Source organism: Protopterus annectens, chromosome 3.part1 (assembly GCF_019279795.1).
Source record: "Protopterus annectens isolate FY-2018-M chromosome 3.part1, PAN1.0, whole genome shotgun sequence".
NCBI classification, from domain to species: domain Eukaryota; kingdom Metazoa; phylum Chordata; order Ceratodontiformes; family Protopteridae; genus Protopterus; species Protopterus annectens.
This window is the reverse complement of record NC_056732.1, coordinates 741,498,070-741,506,003: the sequence shown is the minus strand read 5'-3', so window position 1 is coordinate 741,506,003 and position 7,934 is coordinate 741,498,070.

The window sequence follows — 7,934 nt, the reverse complement described above, 5'->3', positions numbered from 1 at the left end:
GCAAAATTAATTTCCCTTTGTAAAAAACTGCCTGTCCATTATAGGTTTTACTGAATGTTCTATTAGGGAAGGGAGTGGGCTTGTTAGACAAGTTTTTGTGCTATGACTAACGAAAGTGTTTGTTCTATTGAAGGCTATGGATGATAAGTGCGGCAACATGGCTCAGTGCACCCATAGCATAGTAGGGAAGCTTGGGAGGGTTCCACTGACAGATGTCTAGGGAAAAATTGAGTTTCAAGGTGTTTGCATCTATACAGGGCATCCTTAATCCCTGTTGTACAGTGCGCTTCAACGTACAAATGCTAAGCTTAAATACAGGTGAAATTAAAACACTTTTAAGCTAACCTACTCTTAGGGAAGCACACAATGAACCTTTCTCTAGCAATCGCCAGCTCAGACAAGGCTGGATCCACACCTTCCTACCACAAGGGTTCAGAGGAGCCCTTTTTAATGTAAGATGGCTGATTTTGTGCTCAAGTGTATCAATACCGGGCTAGATTCAGCAGGTCTGAATCTAGTCTATGCTATGTAGGTATCAGAACAGTGCAAATCAAGTGCAGAGAAATGCAAACAAAATACTTAGATCTGTTTTGTGTGTTTCCTAGCTCAGATAAACCAAGCAAACACCTACAGCCACCAGATGAATAATCCCAGTCCTCCCAATGCAAAAGTAAAGGAGTGTCTGCAGTGCAATGCTACCACAAACAATCTTAAAAGGTACAGAATGTTAACACAAATTTAAATATATAGCTACAACAGTGTACTTTAAACAGCTTAAAAAAGTATGAATATTCAGTAGAAGTACTTTGCTTTGAACAAATGCGTCAAGAGCCAGTCAATTGTACAGAAGTTATACAGACACTAAAAACAAGATAAGCTGGTTAATAAACCCTCCAGCAATAAAACTACATTCAGAAATCTCAGGTATTTCTTCTACCACAACAGACCAGGCTGCATCCCAGTGTACTAGATGGAAAATCTACTGACCTCCTTTGTGTAAAAACAATTGTTTGCTAGAGTGCAAAAATACACTACTTTATCCAACAGCTAGCTAGATAATGAAATCAGATCAAGTAGAACAGACAATGGGATGCAAAATGTACTTTTTCAATTAAGCACAAGGAAAGACAAATGAATAATTCAGGATATCAATAGCAGTGTAGAAAGGGAGGAACTTATTAAATTCAATCCAAAGTAGGGGTGGGCAGCTTAAAATCAACAGGTTTAAAAAGCATATAAATGAAGGGGACGGCGGGTGGAAAAACACAGCAGGGAATTACCAGCAGTACTTTACTTTATGCAGGCTTCAAATGTTTTCAGGGGCCCAGAATTTCACTGAGTATTTACGTATCACTCATGAGACAATTTAACCAATGAAAAAAAAACATGTGAAATGTGCAGCTTAGATAATTTCTGTCCACTTCCCACATAGAACAAAAACACCAGTCCAAGCAGATTTCTTAAAACAGAAAACAAACAGAGCAGATATCAGAAAGCAGTTCTAAAAGATCATAGCCAAAAATATAGGTTTTCTCACCCAACAGGGAATCACCAGCAGTGCTTTCATTTATGCAGGCTTCAAATCTTTTCAGACAAAATCCTCTTATTAATTTCCAAGAAAATAACTATCCTCACTGTTATTCAATTTATTTTGGATTGGTCCTAGGGTCATGGTCAAAAAGTGCCCTTGGATAAAACTCACCTTCCAGGTTGAAAAATACATAAATAAAACATAAATAAAAGTACAGATAGAGGCACAGGAAACAGATGGGCAAAGAAAACAACACCTGTGATTCTGACAAAGTGGGTGGTCATAATCTGATTGGAGGTAGGTGTACAAATTGAAGATAAAGTTTATAAAAGTCTGATCTTGCTTCCAAAACTCCCTTCCTATTATAAGCTTCCTTATCAGTAATGACTGTCACCCGTTCACACTTATCATCTATCTAATCGTAATAGTATTTTTTAAGATGATGATGCAGCAGTCTGTAGAGCATCATCAGCATTCCTGGATATCCAACACTTCCAAATTTGCTTTAAACTGATCTGTTACTTATTTCAAACTCAGGAAATAACACTAAATGCCAAGAAATCCCCTATTATTCTCTTTGGAACTACTTGGAGGTTGTCACTGGCACAACCAATACAAATCCATAATCTGGAATAGCAAGCCCTGCCCTATGTAACTCTACAAAAGTACCTTGGGCTGACAGTTGATCAAACCCTATATTTTCTTCATGCCAAAAACCAGTTCAGAAAGTACTAACTTAGCTGAGAGTATCTTATAAGATTTTTCACCTTCTAATTTGGTAAACTAGACAGGCCATAGATGTCAACATTCCTCTTCTGAGATTAGAACAGTCTGTCCTTCGCATTGTCAAACTTGAATATCCTACAAAAGGTGATATAGAGAATTATTTGGTTTACTCATCACAGCCCTTATCATAAACATCACTTCCTAACAATCAATAAATGCAATTAGTTTACTATTGAAGGCATTGCCTCCTTCATCCTCAGTACATTCACCTAAAAACATTTCATTTATCACTATTGCCACCCAGTATACAAGTTCCTTCATTTCAGAAGTTCCCCTTATTTTCTCAGATCATTTGACAACAACCTCCATACCAGGCCAACTTAACCATTAAACAATAACTGATAAATCTTTTGATAAATAAGCTTGACTACTCTGGAATAAAATCTCACAGAAATGTATACCTATCATGCATTTGATAAGTTTTGTAAGTCTCTTAATAAGCACCTCCTACAAAAATCCAGTGTCATTGTACTAACAATCACAATTAAACTACTTGACTATATTTTGTAATGTATTTTCCTGTTATTTTCTGTAATCTGTAGTTATTGGACTAATGCACATCCTCTCTGACTCACATAACCATTCCTTTTCCCATTTTCATTCACTTTCACTAATAATGTGTTTGAGGCTGCGGTGGTGCAGCGTTTAGCGTTGTCGCTTCACAGCAAGAGATTCTCCCATTTGATTCTCAGCTGGAGAGCCTTCTGTGTGGAGTCTGCATGTCCTCCTTGTGGTCGAGTGACATTTAAAGACATGCAGGTAGGTGCGTGTGTGAATGGGTGTGCCTTCTTTGAAGGTTGGGCATCGGACTGGCACCTCGGCACCGTAAAAATCCACTGCCAATCATTGGCGGACCGGAGTTCCGCTGTGGCAAACCCTAAGTGGGAAAAGCCGAAAGATATTACTTTCACTAATAATGTTTTTCTTCAGTCACATATAACTTTTTCTTTCTTGTTTTTGTTGATGAAAGTAGAGATCACTGTCCATATGATCACTGCTGTAAATATATGTATTCTGATTTATTTAACATATTCTTCTTTTATTCGTATTATATACATAACATAGTTCAAAGAAGGATCTTTTTTGTAAATATTTCTTGCTGTAGTTTGTTTAATTCTTTTTCTTTCTGCTTGCATTTTATTATTTGCAATATGCTTTATTTTGCTGTTTGCTATGTTGGATTGAGTTGTGCCTCAAAATACTCCTCTAATCAGTTCACTTACTAGATTGATAAATGTTGAATAAATTAATGAATAAATAAATAACAGATAAAGAAAGTTAATGACAAAATGAAAGTTTGGTGCAGTCAACAGAGGGGTATGATTAAGAGCAATTAAAATGAAAAGTTCGTTTTAAGGTTGAAGCAGGGGTTGATATTATAAAAGCTATGCAGAGACTGTATCAGAGAATGTTTGGGTCATGACTGGGAAGCCAGATGAAGCCATGGAATGAGTAGAAAAATGTAGAGATGGCTAAAAGTTAACAGAATATCTTGCATACCTTTTACTTACACACATATGTACATATGTACTCATGTATGTATGTATGTATGTATATTAATTCATTCAAACAGGTTACCATGAAAAATCATTGATGCAGCAGGACAAATTCAAGGCTCAGCCCAGGTGTAGAAACATAGCATTCATGTAGTCACATGAAAAAGTTCACAGTCAAAGCAGACTGTAAACATTGCATAAAAATCAATATACTGAAATGACAACAGACTGGATATAACAATCAGAGTTTTCCTTGTTAAAGTATATTTATTTTACATTTATTTAACAGACATGGGTGTGAATTACTAGAGGTACTGATAAAAGATAATGACAGAAAAATGGCTATCATAGATGCCAATATCAATAAGTTGAACATCAGTATTCAATCTGATTTGTTATTCAAGACTTGATGAATATAAGGGAATTTTTTGTAAAATTGATCGGATATTGGGGGAATTGAAGGCTAAGAAAACTAAGAAGCTCTTGAGCGATGAGGTAGAATACGATAAAGGCACAGCCTACCCTGCCCCTCCAAATACTGGTAATAGTGGTAATAGACAAAGTTTGAACTATAATTATGACAGAAATAATGACAATGGGTTGAATAATGAGGAGAAGGTTTATACAGAGGCAGTTTACGAAGAAATTCTGGAAAGATTGGACCCTTTAGAATACCCCCCTCTGAGGAGATCAGAGTAATTGAGGAACCAGAGGAAGAAGAATGGAATGGGAACCATAAACAGCAATTAAGGAATGAGGCCCTTTCCCCAGAGGGGGATGGGAAGAGTGGGGTGGGGGAGGGGGATATGTATTAGATAATGACCACAAAGTTTGTAACATTATTTACAATACAATTTGCCACTTCAAAATATAAAATTTTGCTGAATTTGAGGTCACTGAATCTTGGGCAAACTTGTTTGAGAAGGGGCAGACTTTTGCTCCTGCTAGAAAAGCAAAGATTGATGATGTTTTGTTACAACTCATATGTATACTAGAAAGTTAAATTTGAACTTCCTATATGGAAGGAATGTAGCATATTCAGCCCCTAATGACAATTGTAAAAGATTGAGCACATACAACCTACCCCTGCACCCAGTGATCAACATTTTTGAGAGGCTATGTAAGTTTGAGATTAGGGAGTTAATAAGAACCCCTCGACAATACTCATCTAACCATACCCTGAAAGAATGTGCATTATTGAACACAATTTCTAATAATAAGGGAATTAGAGAAATGAAACCAGATAAAGGTGGGGTGTCTTGTAATTATTTACATCAATGATTACCTCAATAAAATGTTTGCCCTATTGTATACTGATGCATATGAAGAGGCCTCTGTGAATGAAATGAATACAGCTTACCACAAAATTGATTTGTTGTTGGAAAAATCTGTTGGCTAATGAGCAAATTACATTTGATGAATATGAGTTTTTAAAAGTGAGTTATCCCAAGACCCCCACTATTTTGGTATACGTAAGATACATAAGAATTTAACTGACCCCCCCCCCCCCCCATGTAGATCTATTGTTGATGCCAAAGCCTCCAAGACTTTTTCTTTGGCTAAGTACATAGACCAACATACAAAGGGGGTTCTAGAACATTACTCTTATTTGCTTAAGGATTAATTTGATTTCTTGTCCAAGGTATCCAACGATTTGTATTCAGAGTATTTCATTTTTGTAACAATACATGTAAGGGATTTATTTTCAGTTATACCTCACAATATTGGTTTAGAGTGTTTTTTGATTTTTTTGAGTATTCATTCTGAGACAGGTATTATGGAATGTTTAACCCTTAGAAGTCTTATGGAAGCAGTTCTGGAGAATAATTTCATCACCTTTGAAAACCAGCATTTTAGCCAAAAAATGGGGTAGCAAATGGGGCAGATTGTGCCCCAGTTTTTGCAAATTTACTGATGGCATATTGGGAAACCACCTTAGTTTTTACATCAGAATTCAGAAATTGTTGGTCCTTATATAGACGCTTCCTTGATGACATCATTATTTTTTGGATTGACACTAGGGATAGACTTGACCAGTTTTTTTTCAATTTATTAATGGTACTACCCAATTTTTGAAGTTTACCATGGAAGCAAATTCAGACAAAGGTGATTTTCTAGACGTAAGCATCTTGAAAAACAAAAGGGACTCAAGGTTTAAATCCACTCTATATAGGAAGCCCACCTATTCCAACTCCCTGTTGTATTTAAATAATTGGCATCCAGTTCTTCAAAAAAGAACATTAGTCAAAGGCCAGTGTGTAAGATTGGCCAGGATGGTTAGTGAAGATACTTGCTTTAAGGAGCACTGCCTTAAATTGAAGGGAATGTTGGAACAAAGGGGATATCCTAAAGTGTTTCTTACTAGCATTTTTGAAGAAGTAGAGAATAAAAGAAGTGAAGGAATTTATTTTCCACTGCTAGTAGCAAGTTTTAGTCAAACTAGTAGGACCTTGGAAACATTGGGAAATAAGATAAGTTCTAAAAAGGCCCTGATATTACCATGTCATTTGCATTTTCCTGGTATACATTACATAATTAATAAGAACTGACATTTGTTTGGAATAGGCCATGAATATCATTCAAATGTGGGCGACAAACCTGTTATTGTTTATCAAAAATATATTTGTTTTATGACTTTTATTGAAAGATCACCACTTGATTTAGGAGGGGGGGCAATGGTAAAATGTGGCCATTGTCCACAATGTAAACATATACTTGAAGCTTCTTATATATATGTAAAGGGGATGGACAATATTAAATTGTCCGCTAGGTATTATTGTGAGAGTAAGGGGATTATTTATGTGACCAAATACCACCTATGTGAATGTTTTTACATTGGCAAAACCTCTAGGGCATTCAAAAGGACATATCAACATCAATATGATATATGTAGGAAAGATGAACATAATGCTTTATTCAAACATAGTGTCATCCAACACATTTTTTCAGGTTTATTGCAATTGATCACATTAATACAGGATCTGGGGGGGCAGGGGACCTGACTTATTTTTAGACTTTAAAGAACTGAGATGGCAGTTAAAATGTAATGCCTCCAATTATCCTGGACTTAATGATATGATTTCTATCTCTAGTTATTTAATGTTAAAAGCTATGTTTGCATTGTAAATACTGTTTCTCATGAGATTGTTTTCACTCTGGGGAGAAGATATAAAGTTGCTGCTGGGTTTGTTGTTTTAGCCTTAGAATATTTTTAGAGAACAACAATTGAAATCTCTTTATTTGGATTAATTATGTTCAATTAAGACTGATGTGATTTTACACTTTGTATAGTTATTGAGTGATAGTGGCTGTGATGTTCATTCTGTAGAAGTCCAATGAATAGTGGACGGAAGCGCTTAATTTTTTTAATAAAGAATGTATTCCAGTCAGATGGGGGTGTTCTACTTTGTTATTTTTATCAGTTTTTATTTCCTTTTTAAAGTACATTAAACAACAAAACCAAAATGTTATGTGAATGGAAAATACTTTTTTAGTAATGCTACATTTTGAATTGGTGAAGAAATTAATATATGAGAGCATACAAAGGGGCCGTTTTGGTATGATGATGAATAGAGATTTAATGGTGGGGATGAATTTGTTCATGCAGATGGCATGACAGAAGAGGTAAAGAGGGAGTAGCAAAGATAGGCTATTGATTTTGTAGATGGTAAGGAGAGGATAAAACAGTAGTACTTTGTTATCAAATCTGTTATTGTTTTGATTAGATATTAGTACATGCTTATGAAGGTTGGCAAGTCCTTCATGGTTTTAATGTAGGAAGAGTTATATCATATATTTTTTGCACAACTGTATTGTTTGAAATAGTGACATTTTATGTTAATAGGTATTGTTTGAGTTTTTTTTCCTCCTGAAGTCTGAATACGTATGAGACCCCCTGATGGAGGCTGGAATAGATTCCCAATAACTGTAATGGTGTGGTTGCCGAATTATTTGTTTTGTGGGTAGAGTATGGATGGAGGAGGCACTTTGTAACTGACATTTCAGATTTTAGGATTGTATCCTAACTGTAAATCTGCAAGCTAGGAAAGGGAAGGAATGTTGGTTTAGAATTTTAAATAACAATGAGCTTAGAAGGAGATTGACATTTTTGCTCCAGGGGA